The 16814-nt window shown below is 35.9% G+C and overlaps 1 protein-coding gene across 1 annotated transcript in view; it reads left to right on the top strand.

Moving 5' to 3' along the window:
* The window catches only part of LOC141505094 (dual specificity testis-specific protein kinase 1-like), a 59652-nt gene extending 51893 nt beyond the window's left edge, over nucleotides 1–7759 (top strand). The window contains exon 9 of the mRNA XM_074210612.1: nucleotides 7586–7759. The gene's annotated coding sequence lies outside the window, so the exon portion shown is untranslated. The remainder of the gene's footprint in view (nucleotides 1–7585) is intronic.
* The last annotated feature ends 9055 nt before the right edge of the window (nucleotides 7760–16814 follow it).

Here is a 16814-nt window from a genome sequence, read left to right as displayed (position 1 = left end):
AAATTTCTCTTATGTATTTCTTTCCCTTAATCCTAATTCCTCATACTGAAAATGACTAATCTATAAACATATTTAATACAAATGTATATGTATAATATTTACCTGACGTTTGCCACTGAGAGGATGGAAGGAAATTATGTAACTTAAAAATATACATATGTAGGGGTGGCTAGGTGGCGCAGTGGATAGAGCACCGGCCTTGGGGTCAGGAGTACCTGAGTTCAAATCCAGCCTCAGACACTTAATAATTACCTAGCTGTGTGGCCCTGGGCAAGCCACTTAACCCCATTGCCTTATAAAAAAATACACACACACACACATATATATATATACACACACACACACACACACACACACACACACACACACACACACACATATATATATATACACACAAATATACATATGAATGAATGTTGAAAAACTTTCATAACATGTATTTGTAAAAATAAAATATAAATTAAAAGAATAAATTCAGTGTTCTAGGTCAGAATTTCTGATGCTCTCTCCCAGCTGTAGGTATGTTCAAATTTTTCTTGAATTGAATTTTAAGCATAATAACTGCCATTTCATGGATGTAGTAAATGAGGACTAGAGAAAGGAACTCAATTGTCCTTGATCACCTAACTAGTAAATATAAAAGTCAGGATATGACTGGCTAGTCTTTTATCTTCAAGACTAATGTGTCTTCCACCATAACTTATTATAATGTTCCCATCTTCTTAATTTCTAAGGATTGAGGCAAATAACTTATTCCATTGGTCTGTGTAATTTCATCCTTGATTGAATTCTTATCATTTTGAACTTCATTGATTCTCCCTTTGGCTTCCTTTCTTAGTATTTAAATTCTTTCTCAGTAATGGACTTAGAATTTCTTTTGGCCTGTTTTTCAAGTTTTTTTTTTAATGGTTTTTGTACCAATCCCATCATTACCTGTCACATTTTCCAGGCTTCTTGTTTCCCTCCCTTGGACTTGACTTCATATTTGGAACGATGCCTTTTCCCCTGTAAAAACTTCTTTAAGTCTGCCTTTTTTTTGGAATTTTTCCAAATACTTGATTTTTTTTATTCCTAGGCTACACTTTTCCTGGAATTCCAAAAAGAGTTGTTTTTTTAAATAGACTCAGGTTTCTTGTGGGTTTATTGTCATTTAAGCTAAAACTTATGGTTTTTCTAATGCCCACATTTTGTTTTCTTTGTTAATATATTTAATGCAAATAGTTGCATTTCTTTGCTATCTTTTCTTCCAATAGCAGAAGGAGTGAGATAGGTCAAAATGCCTTAGAGAGGGATGCCATGTAGTGTATTAATGGTGCATGATACACACTTGCATTCTTTTTCTCTTTTTCTGGCCTGGCTGGAACTGACTCATTATACCTCTATCCACTTCAGCAAATCAAAAAGGTTTTCTAGAAGAGCCACTATGTTGTTACTATTCCAATATTCCCTAGGAGCAATCCTGAAATGAGGAAGAGGGTGAGAAATACAGTCTTGCTCCTCAAAAACAGCTTTTGAGCCCCAACTATTGTGCTTCCCATTTACACTAGTTACAATGATATACCATATAACAATTATTAAATGAGAAGAAAAAGAATTAACAATAAAAATGTATTATTTGTTCTTTAGAAGACAAATGCATGAGTAATTAAAATATCATAACCCCTCCATAAGCCAATGTATACATTGTTCATGAGAGAAGAGTGGTTATGTATTTTTGGAAAACCAGCAGGATGATATATGAGGGAAATTCATAAGCTTAGGATAACTCATAATTCTGTACTATAGGCCTTGATGTCTTTAGGGAACAGTCTGTACCATGTGCCATATAGTATGCAAAACCACTTTACTATTTGCTTTCCTTCTAGTCCTCACAGCTCTCCTTCTGGTCAAAACTACCTCTCTACTATTCTCAGACCACTGAAACAGTGTCAAACTCTTTTAAAACACAAACATCACCAGCAGGGAACTGAGAAACTGTTAGCCATTTTTTTATAAGCAAAACTATATCTGAACAGCTTATAGCAAAGCAGATATAAGGCTTTTATGTCAACCTCTGTTTTTTCCTTTCAAGTTGTAGAGGGGAGTAAAAAGCAACACAAGCTATCCCCTAAGAGATTTCTTTTCTTTGAGATCGTAGATGGCACGAAAAAGGCAATAAAACCTAATCAATTCTTCACACAGGGAGAGAATTCTGTTTTCCCCCAACCAATTTTCAGTAAAGTGTTTTCCTCTAGTCAAATAGCTCTTTGCATTAGCTTCACAGTCAGCTTGTCAATTGTTCTCAATTACTATCTATGTCTGAAGTTAGCCTGATATAAACATCTTTTCTCTTTACCTTGTTTTTTTTCTGACACCAGTTACTTCCGACTCTTGCAGTGCTCAACTTCTTTTCCTTTTTCTTTTTTTTTCTTTTCCTATTTTCTCCTGCTCTTCTAATACCTCAAATCAGGGCTTCCCCATGACCTATCTCCAACTCCAGCTGAAAATTTCAATTTTCACAGTTCTATTCAGAAAAATTCAAATAACTAAAACTATATATAATATTATATATTTATATTTATTTATTTATTCCCCCCAGTCTCCAGTTTTGAGAGTTATAGTTTCTCAGTCATATTCTTTAAAACCCAGAAAATAGTTACTTGTGAATAAATTGGTGGCCCTGCAATCATCCTCACCTTTAATCAGGACTTTTGTCTCAAAATAGAATATCCTCTAATTGTTCTCTCAGGATAGCCTCTGCCTTCCCTCAGGCACTTTTATCTGCTGGATTATGTTTCTTCTAAGGTTGATTTGATTAGTTTTCTTCATACAATCTCTATTTTTTCCCCTTTTCACCAACTAAAATGTCCACATAACAAAGGGACAGTACCTTATAAGCACATTATATTCAGATCCTTATTCAAATCCTCCTGACCTCTCACATAGAATAATGAAATAGTGCAATAATTAAATAAAGCTCCTGTCTTTCAGTCTCTCCCTCCTATAATCTATCTTCCAGACAGTTGTCAAAATAATTCTTCCTAAAACACAAATATAACTTTTTCACTTCCTGGTTCAAAAAGTATTGCCTCCAGGATAAAATATAAAATCCTTAGCTTGTCATTTAAAAGTCTTTACAATATATCTATAGTCTACCTTTCCAGTCTTCCTGGAATATTCCTTTTCTTCATTCACTTTATATATTCTAGATAACTGAGTTACTTATTGCTTCCTGAATTTAGCATTATATCTCCTACTTTATTGCTTTTGCTAGTCTTTCCCCCACACCTTTTTCATTCCCATTCCTTAGAATCCCTAGCTGCTGCTTTCCCCCTACCATAGTTTATATGTCCAAGCCATGACCAGAATTATCACAGCATGAGAACAAGCCGAGACAGTGAAATAATCATCTTTTTACCAGTACTGAAAGATACTGGACAGATCTATTACAGGAAGTCACACTTAGCACACTACTAATAGCAGAGATATTGATTCCTATTCCAGTTCTCTGCTTCCTTCTGCACCTCTCATTCCCTTAAACCAGAGGTGAATTTTCTATTCCCTCAATCCCATTTCTTGTCTTTAATAGTATGTTCATTGTTTCTGTATTGTTCATATGTCTTCAAAGATGCTTTCTCTAAGATAGTATTCATTGTGTACATATGACCTTAGAGGAAAAAAGAAAAAAAAAGAGATGTTATGGCTGACTACAAAAGAAGAAAAAAAAAAGAAAATTCTCTTTTTAAATTTCTGGAGTGCCAGCTAGGTGTTCAAATTGAACCAAAGAGATTTTTATCAAAACCATATAATTAAGTTTCCCCAAACAGAGATCAAAATAAATCTGCCCCAGATCCTGGATTCTCTAGGGCAAAAGGACAATCTGAGTAGTCCTCTTAGAGGGGGGGAAGGAAAAAAAAAGCTTTCTTTCTAAGCTCTTTTGTGGTAGTTAACCCCCAGGAACTACATTCCCCTGTGTTTTCTTCTGTGATAGATTCAAAAAACTTCCTCTCTCCCATGAAAGGTAGAGTAAGAGTACTGATTAAAAGGAAAAATCATGTCCATGAGGACAACTAAAGGAAGGAACTGGGAAAGAGTGACTCTATTCACACCACAGAAAGGGAATAGTCAATGTTCCTCTCTGGCCAAACAGTCCCAACTTTTTTTTTTTAGGTTTTTGCAAGACAAACAAGGTTAAGTGGCTTGCCCAAGGTCACACAGCTAGGTAATTGTTAAGTGTCTGAGACTGGATTTGAACCCAGGTACTCCTGACTCCAGGGCTGGTGCTTTATCCACTATGCCACCTAGCCGCCCCCAGTCCCAACTTCTAACTGCTATTATTTTCACTTTTTTTTAAACATACTTTATCCTTTCAGTAAAATGGAATGCTCTTTAGGATAGGCCTATTTTCATATCCTTAGTACCTGGCAAGTTACTTTACAAACGACAAGTATTTTATAATGAATATTGGATTAGATTGAATTGGATAAGTGAGTTGTACCAGGTAGGATTGGGTCACAATGGAACTAGAGCTGATCTTTTGTGAACTTGAAGAAAGAAAGACCAAGAGAGAAATGGTACATGAAGGTGAATGTAAAGGAGTAATTAGGAGCAGGAGGTAGTGGGTGAGGGCTCTAGAGCAGGTCCTCCATCTACTAGGCTGGAATTTCCATGGAGACAGTACCCCATTTAATATTTGTTTCTCTTGGGGCTAAATCAATGATCTTTACACAGTAGGCACTTAAGTATTTGTTAATATAAACAAACAGCAATAAAAGAACTGCCATATATATACACAGTTCAGTCTCTATGTTCTTTGAAAAATCATGAAGAATGGGAAAAGTGCTGTGCAATTATTAGGGAAAACATTTTCTCAATTTCCAATAAAAAAAAGGTTGAAATCTACAAATTATAGGTCAGTGAACTTTATTTCTATTTTTGGAAAAACCCTAGAACATATTATTAAAGGGTTGGTTTGTGAGCACTTAGGGAAGCAGTGATTACTAATAGCTGGTATGGTTTTATCAAGTACATGTCACGCCAGACTTGTATTTGGCAGAGTGACTATAGTGGTGGATTAGGAGAATGGTACAGACATCATATACTTAAGTAAAACATTGGACAATTCTACTTTTTGGGATAAAATGGGCTCATTATAGTATAATTGAATGGACTACATTCAAAAGTAGTTTTTAATAGATTGATACTAATTTGGAGAAACTGTCTTTATGGATTGTCTTAGTGATTTGTCCTTTGACCTATCCTAATCCTCATTTCTTATCAGTGATTTAAAAAAAGACATAATCAATAAGTGCTTACTATTTACCAGGCCCTGAACTAAGTGCTGGGACAAGTAAATTAAATTTTAAACAGTTTGAAATAATAATATTTAAATTAAATATTAAATATTCCCTACCTGCAGAGAGCTCACTATCTAGGGGAGAGACAATGTGCAAACAACTATTTGCAAATGTGATATATTCAGGATAAATTGGGAGTGATCTCAAAGGAAAGGTTTATTACAGAAGGTAGAATTTTATCTGAGACTTGATCTGTAACCAAGGAAGGGAAGGAGAAAAAGCATGCCATATACCTGGCATGAGAAAAATCAGTGAAAGTACATTCTGTTGGGAAATGGGATACTTTGTTCAAGGAACAGTATGGAAACAAGAATCCTAGATCACAAAATTCTTGAAAGGGAGTAACATTTAAAAAAGACTGGAAATTAAGGAAAGAACCTGTTTTAAAAGCAAAGCAGAGGATTTTATATTTGATCCTGGAAGTCGTAGGACACCACTGAAATTTATTGAATAAGGAAGATGACGTGGTCAGATCAGTGTGGAAGATCACTTTGATACCTGAGTGAAGAATAGAATGAAGAGACAAGAAACTTAAGACAAGGAGACTGACAAGTAGGCTAGACATGAGGAAATGAGGACTTACACCAGGATGGTGGTTGTGTCAGAGGAAAAAAGGAAATGTATTAAAAGGATGTTATGAAGATATAATCAAAAAGATTCATCAACAGATTAGATATGGAGGTGGAGGTAAAAGAGACTGGGGATTCAAATATGAAGCCTAAGTCTTTGAGGATAGGTGACTAGAGAGTTGGTGATACATTTAACAATAATAAAGTTAGGAAGATGGGAGAGTTTTGGGGAAAGATAATGAGTTCAATTTTGAATTTAAAGTTTCTATAAGACATCCAGTATGAGATGATCAATAGGCAGCTGTAGACATAAGATTGGAGTTCCAGAGAGAAGTTAGAGTTAGGTTTGAGAATCACTAGTGTAGAAATACAGATGTGAAAAAAAGAGGGGAAAAAAGTAAAGAAGAGGAGGTGGTCCAGGACAGAACCTTGGGGTACACGATAGTTAGTATTTGTAACCTGGATGAAAATTCAGCAAAGAAGACTGAGAATATATGGTTTGATGGGTAGGAGGAGAACCAGGAAAGAGCAGTGTTATGAAAACTTAGAGAGGAGAGAATCAAGAAGTAGACATTTGACAGTGTTACAGTTTCCAGAGAAATCAAGAAAGATGAGGATTGAGAAAAGGCCATTAGATTTGATAAAGAGAATATATAGGAGAAATTCTTGTAAGTCTGAAGAAAGCATGAAGCTGGGAATGATGAATTGATGACAGAAAGAAGATTTTTTAAAAAATCTCAAAAGGCAAGCATGAATGGTCAAATTTATTAAGGCAAACTTTTAATAATTATAAATGTTAAATTCTATTCTTGATTTTTAAAAAAATTGACTTTCTGAGCATAGGTTGGAGGAGACAAAGCTAGATGATGGTTCTTATGAAAAAGATTTCATAGTCTGTAAGCTCAAAATGAGTCAACAGACAGCCAAAAGGACTAATGGTATTCTAGGCAGTATTTAGAGAAGAATAATATCCAGAATGAAGAACATAGATAATTATTCTGTTTTACTTTGCTGAGGTCAAATGACTTCTATTGTGTTCAGTTTGGGAGAATGACATAACTGAACTAGAGTATGTCTAGTAGAGGGTGATAAGGATGGTAAGAGTACTGAAAAACCTGATTTATAAATTTCTGTTGAAAGAACTGGGAATATTCAGCCTGGAGAAGAAAAGACTTAAGGAAGACCTGCCCCACTAACATGATAGCTATTTTCTATTATTTAAAGGGCTAACATGTGAAAAAATGTATTAGACTTGTTCTATGTGGGCCTGGGGGTGGGGGGGCACAGAACTGGAACTAATGGGGAGGAATTTGCAGAACCATATGTTTTCTTCATATAATAAATTGAGCAGTCCAAAATGGAATATGCTTCCTTGGGAGACAATGAGTTTCTCCTCACTTGAAGACTTCTTTTTGGCGATATTTTAGAAAAGATTTTTTCATATTCATGATGGCTTAGATGGCCTTTGAAGGTCTTTCCAACTCTGAATTCCTTCTATTTTGTTACAGTCCTTAGTAGTATGCTGACATATTCTAGCAAATCATCTAGGAAGATTAGAAGAGCTCCTGGAAACTAAAGATAGCAGTGATGATCATTTGGAGGGAGTTGTATCATACAGGACTGGACTTAAATTTTTTTATAAGTTTATGGACTTTTTGATTTGTTTGTTTTTTTTTCTAGAGCTGTAATGGAAGGAACTCTCATGGAAGGTACTCTCTATGTGGAAAATCTCTCCACCAATGTGGATGGGCACTCCTCTACAACTCAAAACTATTTACAATGAAATTCAAATCAATTCAATAAACATTTTTTTTGTCATTACTTAAGCCTACAAAAACTAATAACAATTCAGGATCTCCCTCTAAATCTCGTTCTACTTTCTTTCATTATACATTCATGTATGAAAAGTATATATTATATATTTTTAACAATTAAGAAGTTGTAGTCAATGTGTATACTGTATGAATTCTATTTTTTTGTTTTGGCATTATTTCATATAAGTCTTTCTATGTTTCTTTATAATCCTTATATTTATTGTTCTTGCAGGCTATTTAATACTTATTACACTATCAGCTCTCTCCTAACTATTAGGACTTTAGATTTTTTTCCATTTCTTCACTATTACAAATGATATAGCTAAAAATACCTGTATTCAGAGATTTTTTTCTCTCCTAAATTATTTTCTTAGGAAAAAAAATATATATGAATGTATATATATGTATATAAGACACATACACACACATATATATCTGCCTGATTTTATATATATATATATATATATATATATATATAAATACATGTATTCATACATGAACATATTTCTTTTGGGGGGGTTGGCAATCAGAGTTAAGTCACTTGCCCTGGGTCAAAAGGCTCTTAAAGTGTCTGAGATTGAATTTAAACTCAGGTTCTCATGATTCCAGGACCCATGCTCTATCAACTGTTATACCTAGGATCCCATTAGGTATTGATCACATATCATTATTGGTTTCCTAAAAGAACACAGGACCAGTCCTTATCCCTATTCTTACCCAGTTCCTCACTTTTTCTAATTCAATGTTGTTGTTCCATCATGTCTGACTCTTCAAATCTCCATTTGGGGTTTTCTGGCAAAGATACTGGAATTGTCTGTCCTTTTCTTCTCCAGTGCATTTTATAGGTGAGGAAACTGAGGCAAACAAGGGTAAGCTACTTACCTAGGATCACATAGCTAGGAAGTGTCTGAGATTTTTGAACTCAGGTCTTCCTGGCATCATATATATATATACAGGTGAATAATTTGTGCCGAAACCTCCTACCCTATGCACTCTCGGTCTGCACTCCATCATTTTCTTAGATGGCACAGGTGATAGAGTACTGGCCTTGGAGTCAGGAGGATGAATCCAGCCCCAGGCACTTCATTCTTACTAACTGTGTGACCTTTGACAAGTCACTTAACCCTGATTGCTTAGCATCCAGGGCCAACTCCAGTCATCCTGATTTATATCTGATCCCTGGACCCAGATGACTCTGGAGAAGAAAATGAGGCTGGTGGCTTATCACAGCACCCCTGCACTAAATTCCAATCCATTTGCTTGTCATGGCCTTCTTTGAGAATGAAGGACAAAAATCATTAAGTCTAGCAAATTACAACAACAAGAAATTAACATGAATCTTTTTTGACTTTGTGTCCAGCAGTGCCACCTAGCTTCCCTTTCAATATTCAATGCCCTTTCCAAATTCAACACTATAAAATAATTTCATTAGGGTTAAATGACTATATCTACTTTGGTTGATGGTTGCAAGATTGGCAGTTTATTGTAGAAGGCTTACCCAGCTTCTAAACCGGACCTTTGCAGGCTCGCAGGATCAGTCCTTTAGAGCCAAAAAGGACCAGAAAGGTCACCTTATCCATCCATCTTGCAGAGTTGCTTATCTTCAGCAACAGGTCACTGAAGGGGTAAATAAGTGTGGGTAACTCACCCTGTAGTATTCCAAAACAGGTAAAGAAAAAATAAGCCAACTATCTAGCAAGGAAGCAATTTCAGGATCATAGGCTAGAATTAAGAGGGACCTCAGAGGCTATCTGGTTCAATTCCCTCATTTAATAGATGAAGAACTGGGGAAGGATTAGCTAATACCATCCCCTGAGACCCAGAGAGGTTAGGTGACATAGCAAATTAACAAAAAAAAGTGTGAGGTATGAAACTTCAATCTCCAATGATTTCATCACCATTAAGTTTGTCATTCTTGAGGTCTGTCTTGGAGAACCATAAATTCAGATTTTTATAGTTAAAAAAGACTTTACAAATCTTCTATGCAAATACTCTCCTTAAAACAGCTAAGAGTGCTGAGTGTTAGAGATATCTTCTCATGTCCACTTGATTATCAAGTGGTCCTTAAAAAAGGGCTAATGTGAACTCTAAAGACATCAAGTCTTCCTTGTCTCTTCAAATGCATGTACACTAAGAAATTCACTAAAATAGCACTCCCTACCAAAAAGCCCTTGTACATAATTGAAATGATTGCTTCTATCTTCTGCTTAGATTGTGGGTAATGGATTTATACTTATAATACTCATCAGTTAAAGAGCTCTTTACTGCTTTTAACTGTTCCATACATTTACTCTACTTAACAAAAATTTTTTTTGTGTATGTGTGATTCATCTGTAGGTGGAATTCCCAGTGGGAAGCTCCCCTTCAGTGATGCAGAAGAGCAGTTCATACAACTTTTAGTCCTAGAGAATCACTTGGAGTATTGAGAGTTAAGCATCTGACTCATTGTTCCATGGCTAGAATTTGTCCAAGGTCAGGCTTGAACCCCAGCCTTCCTGATTTCAAGGTCAGCCCTCTAAACATTTTGCCAACTTGCCTCTTAGAGACAATATAAAGACATAATAGAATTTACCTACTTTCAAGCTTTCCTAAAAATACTCTTGTTTGTTCATAGTTTTAGAAATTGGCAATAATCCCATCTGTGTGTTAGCACTGACTGTTCCCCAAGCCTGGAATGTCCCTTTTGGAATCTCTGGTTTCCTTCAGGACTCTTCTCAGGCATCTTATGTACAAGGACTTTTCTGGTTCTCCAGCTACCACCCGACCACACACATACACACATACACACACACGCACATACACATACACACACACATAAACACATTACCTTATATCTTTTTTGTACACACTTTTAATAAATATACATATAAGCAATATATACATTATCATATTCAAGATAAACATATGTAATATATACATATAGTGTAAATGCATAACTTGGCTTATCTTGTTTAAATGTAGACCCTCTAAAAGCAGGAATTTTTTGCTTCTGTCTTTGTATACCTTAGCACATAGTGTGAACCTAATAAATGCTTATTGATTTCAACAGACTTTTTAAAAGCACACTCCTGTGTATTCTGGGGATACAGAGTCAAAAACTAGAGTCTTTTCCCTATTCTACTGGGTGGCTATAATACACATGGGCAGAGAGGTCAAGAGCACAAGTGTTTGGAAGGGCGATGAGGAGCTCTACAGAGAAGGTAATGACTGAATTCAATTTTGAAAGAAGATATATTCTAAAAGGTTGAAATGAGAAGGGAAGGCTTGGATGGGGAGGGAGTTTTCTGAATGTACAGTGGGTGAAGGAGATGGAATGTCAAGTGAATATGGTCTAGTCCGGCTGGAATGCAGAGTGAATGGGAGTCACTTGAAATAAGGTTGGAAAGATAAGTACAAGTTAGATTGGGAAGAGGCTGGCTGACCAGTTTATGTAAAAAGGGAACTACCAGGCGGCTAGGTGGCGCAGTGGATGGAGCACCAGCCCTGGAGTCAGGAGTACCTGAGTTTAAATCAGGCCTCAGACACTTAATAATTACCTAGCTGTGTGGCCTTGGGCAAGCCACTTAACTCCATTTGCCTTGCAAAAAACCTAAAAAAAGCAAACTACTGAAAGTTTTGAAGTAGAGAGGTAACAAGAACATAGGAAGACTATTTTGGCAACTGTGTGAAGGGGAGAGACTGAAGGTAGGGAGACCAGTGAAGAGCCTATTAGATGGGAGAGAAAGGATGAAGGCTTGGAGGAAAATGGAAGAGATGAGAGATATATAAAGAAAAAGTTGACATTTGGTTTTAAGGGATGAGACATAGGATAGTAGGATGATGTAGTATGATTAAGTTAAAAAAAACCTGAATGAGCATAAGCAGCATTTTCACAAGAAATAGCAAATTTTAGAGGAGGAAAGGATTTGTGGGGAGGAGACTTCTATCTAGGATATATTGAGTCTGAAATGTTTATAGGACATTCATTTATATTAAAATAGTAACATCATATAATGACCCTGACACAAGGCCAGTTTTTCCTTAAAAGGCAGGGAAACTGAAACTTATAATTGATTGGTCTAGGGGATTAGGACTTGAGTCATTGCTCAGATTTCTCAGTTAACTAAAAAGATGAGCCCATAAATTCTTCAGAATAGATTATCTGTTGCTCTGCTAGTCAACACCCCATTTTGATCAGACACATTTCCCAAGTCAACACAGATCCTTGCTGATTGTCCTTTCCATAATATGGCTATAGCTTTTCTAAGGTATCTAACTCTCCAGTGGTCTAAGGGTATCTCACTTCATTTCATTCCTATCTTAAAATCTGAAACTTCGGGTTTTATTTCAAATAAGGTGGAAATATCTAGGGGTAGAGATGGGAAAAGAGGAGAAATATGAGGGCTGGATATTCAGGTGTGTAAGTTGTCTGCGTAGAGATGACAGTTGAACCCATGAGAGCTGATGATTTCACTAAGATGTGGAAAGAGCACTGGGGGACATTCTTGAGTAGTGATTTAAAGATAGATGATAATCCAATACAGAAGACTGAAGATAGATTAAACATGTAGTAGGAAAATCAGGAAAGAACAATATTACAGAAGTCAAAAGAAGAAAGAGTTTTGAGGATGAGAGGGTGGTGATCAAGGTCAAAGATTTCAAAAAATGGGGTAGCTAGGTTGCACAGTGGATAGAGCACTGGAGTCAAGAGGACCTGAGTTCAAATCTGATCTCAGTTGCTTAATAATTACCTAGCTTTGGGATCTTAGGCAAGTCACTTAACCCCCATTGCAAAAACAAACCAAAAAAATTTCAAAAAGATCTATAAAAACAAAACTGAGAAGATATCTTTGAATTTAACAAAGAATAGCATCTTTAAGAGAATAATTTCATTACAAAAGAAGAAAGAGAAACCAAATTACAAGGGAATGAATAGTGAATTGGTAGTGAGAAAGGGTAAATCAGACTTTATAGGAAATTAGCAGTAAAAGAATAGAAAGGTATAGGGGTAGTAGCTTGAGTAAAGGGGTTTTTTTCCCCCATTTTTACTCTTAGTTTATTTGCAAACCAGGAAAGATCAGATAGTGTATTGTATTTTTACTTATTTTGTTAATTATATTTTAATCTGGTTACTGCCCATACTTGTTGCTTAAAGTTTGATACCTCTGATATAATCCATCTCTTTAATTTTGCAAGATGGAGAAACTGAGACCCAGAGAAATTGAGTGACTTGTCCAAGATCACACAAGGTAATAAGCAGCGGAGTCAAGATTTCAAGTCATCCCTCCAAATCCAGGTCCAGTGCTCTTTTCACTGTACCATTTTTATTGCCACATGACACCTATTTGCACTTACTCCTATATTTCAGAGGATCTACAAACCAATCAATGTGATGACTCCTTCCAGCAACGCAGATAACATGCTTATCCTTGCCTATTCATCCTGCACAAGTATTCCATAGAATTCCACAGAGGGTTCACCCAATGAATTGGGAACCTTCCACACTGCCATGTTAATGATGTAGGAGACTTGAGTTCCAAACAAAATCAATTTATTAGCAAGTTAGCAATTGCCCCAAAATGAGTCAATGAACTCCCAAGAACCAAAGACTGTGGATAAATCCAGCATTCTTCTTTTATAGTAAAAAAGAGCTAATCACAATACATACTTATGTGATCAGTATGTGTTCATAGAATCTAATACATATTCAAGGTATTTGCAGGAATGGAAAGTATTATGAGACCACGAAAGTAGGTTGATTTATAAGATCTGCTTTGAGGGCATTCCTGATCCCACATGACAATATTAAAACAAGGTAATTGAATGCTAAAGTAATATGCAATAAGAGTTTTACAATTTCTAATCAAACTTAGAGATTTTGAGAATGGGGAAATGTAGAAAATTATATAACTCATGTGAAAACTTTTGATTAATAATTTATTGACATCATCAGTCGATTAGTTAAGTATCATGTAGAAAGACTATAAATCCAAATGAAGAATTATCTTTAGCTGAGCTGAACAGAGCAATTGGGAAGTTTAGATAAACTTCTTCAAGAAGGGAGACACTTGCTGACCCTCCATAATCTTACCCCATACTTGAAAACATCTTTCTCATTTCTAGTATTCTGAGGCCATCTCCAGTCGTCCTAATCCATATCTGACCCTGGGCCCAGACAACTCCAGAGGAGAAAATGAGGCTGGTGACTTTGCATAGCCCCCCCTCACTCAAATCCAATTCACTTGAACATCATGTCATCACCTCCCTGATGTCATGGTCCTCTTCCAAGAATGAAGGACAAACAACAGTAGTATTCATTCATAATATTCTCTCAGTAAGTCACATACAATCTTCTTAATATATCTTTATAAAAGTAAAGGAAATCATAGCAAATAAAGTTGGCTAACTGATTACACTAACAACATGGAGCCTAATCTTTGTTTGATTCCTACATCACATTCTCCTGACCTTGAATGGATACCAATGGAGGACTTTGGCAGTTCATCAGTTATCTCATATTCTTGCCAAGCACTGTTATTTTCCAATCATACATTATGACATTCCTTATACTGCTTTTCTTGTATAATTTCTCATTTGTAATATACTGCAGCCTGTTCATACTACCTTTGGGTAATACTCAACTTTAATTATTCAGAGACCAATAAAGAAGAAGGAGGAGGAGGAGGAGGAGGAAGAGGAAGAAGAAGAAGAAGAAAGAATTTATATAGTGCTTTAGGATTTGCAAAGCCCTTTACAGATATTATTTCATTTTATCCCTACAATAACCCTAGGAGGCAAATGTAATTGTTAGATTCATTTTACAGATAAAGAAACTGTGGCAAATAATAGTTATATGACCTATCCAGGGTCACACAACTAGTAAGTATCTGAGGCAGGATTTGAACTCAGGGCCAATACTCTGTCCATTATGTTTAATAATAGCATGTATCTCATAGAATTGTTGCAGGGACAAAATGAAATAATTTCCATTATCATCATTATTTTCTGAATAATTAAGTTGAGAATGACTTTTGTCATAGGGAGAAGCTAATGGGTGTGTGGGATCATTAAAAGAACTGTATAATTTACAAAAAACCTATCTTTAGGGAATTTCTTTCAATTTGGATTCAATGCTGGACATCCTACAAGACAATGGAGAACATCTTTTGTTGAACATACATTTCCTTGTTTTATGTTTTGCTTGATGTTAATAATATTGGATTGATAGCTCTTTTGCTATATCTTTCAATAAATCTTATATAACTTTATTACATGCTTGGGAGATACATTGTTGTATCTTTTAAAAAAGCATTTCCCTCTACTGGAGTAAATGATGTTTTTATTGTCAACAAGCGATAAACACAGTGGGATATTATGTTCTCTATTCTTCTAATCAGTTGTGTGATTGTAAAGATAGAATCTGCTGTGGAATATCATTTGTGAATGATGGCCTGTTCACTTCTCATTCTCTGATCAAGCATGCCCTCTGTGTGTGTAAGTTATTCTCCTGAAAATTTTGTAGAGATGGGAAGGTAGGTAACTATATTCATTTTTCAAAGTTTTATTAATTATTATATAGTAATTTTTTTCTTCCCTCCTCCCCCACCCACTGAAAAGAAAGAAAGAAATATAGAACCCTTGTGTTATATAAGCACAATCAAGTAAGATATATTCCCATACTGATCAGATTCAAAATCAGATCTCATATTCTGCATTTTAGGCCATTATCTCTTTGTCATAGAATGGGTAGCACTCTTCTTTATTAGTCCTTTGGAATCATGGTGGATCATTTAGTTGATCAGAGTTCTTAAGTCCTTTAAAATTTTTCATTTTTGTAATATGGTATAAATTGTTCTAGTTCTATTCACTTCACACTCTGAAGTTATTCATTCAAGTGTTCCCATGTCTTTTTTGAAAACATCTTCCTCTAGTATTCAGAAGCCATCTCCAGGAGGCTGAGCCATATCTGGCCACTGGACCTAGATGAGTCCAGAGGAGAAAGTGAGGTGACTTTGCACAGCCTCCCTCACTTAAATCCAATTTACTTGCAAGTCATAGCATCTCCTCCCTAATGTCATGGTCTTCTTCCAAGAATGAAGGACAAGTATTTAGTATTAATATTTTCTCAGGATTTGGGGGGAGGTTTATAATAAGATCTGAGATTTTTTTGGTACTTCTTTAGTATCTTCCTTTATTGTAGAAATATTAAGAATTGATCCCTGAAAATCCTTTGAAATTGTTTCCCTTCCAGAATATATCTCCTGTTTATAATTAGTTCAGTAGTATGGCCATTATTCTCACCTTCATTTTCTTTAGAAAACTAGAAAAAGACAAAGAGAATGATTAATCAAACTGAGTCCCTGAGGATAAGTTTTCAGGAAGGGAGGCTGATGTCATTAGTACAAACTTTAAAATTGCAGGGAGGGGCAGGTTTCAAGGAAGATGATGATTTCAATTTTCAACATGTTGAATTTGAAGATAACCATATGGTTATCCGTCTGCTGGAAATACAGGAATGGCAGCCCTTGATCTTAGTCTAGGAGCTGCAGGAGGTAGGGGCTGTGTCTTCTCCTTCCTCTGGGTCCTTTCCCATCTTCCCAATGAGTGAGGACAGGGATTATTTCATTTTTATCTTTATTTCCTCTATGCCTCACATGGTACCCAGCTGTTCATCCTTCATTTCTGAAGAGGACTGATGACATCATGGGTGATATCTTGACTTTCGAGTGAATTGGATATAAGTGAGGCAGAGTTGCACAAAGTCGTCAGCTTCCTTCTCTCTTCCAGAGACATTGAAGTTCAGTGGCAGGACAAAAGTCAAGATGACTGGTGGTGGCCCAGGATAAAGGGGATGACTTTGGCATCTTAGATACCTGACCAAGTTGCCTGCTTTAGCTGCCTTCAAGGCTGTTGACACATAATAGTTGCTTAATAAATTCCTGATTGGTAGATAAAGACCAGGCTATTAGGAACAATTATTGCCGCAGGGATGTCACCTAGCTATGAAGTGTTAAGTGAGGAGGTGGGGATTGTACTTGAATTTGAACACCTGGTTCAAATTTGGGCTCTGTCACTTACCAGCCAGGTGACCTTGGCAAATCATTAAAATTTCCTAT

Source organism: Macrotis lagotis, chromosome 1 (genome assembly GCF_037893015.1).
Source record: "Macrotis lagotis isolate mMagLag1 chromosome 1, bilby.v1.9.chrom.fasta, whole genome shotgun sequence".
Classification (NCBI taxonomy): domain Eukaryota; kingdom Metazoa; phylum Chordata; class Mammalia; order Peramelemorphia; family Peramelidae; genus Macrotis; species Macrotis lagotis.
The sequence above is the reverse complement of the archived record's forward strand: the minus strand, read 5'-3'. Positions and strand labels throughout refer to the sequence as shown.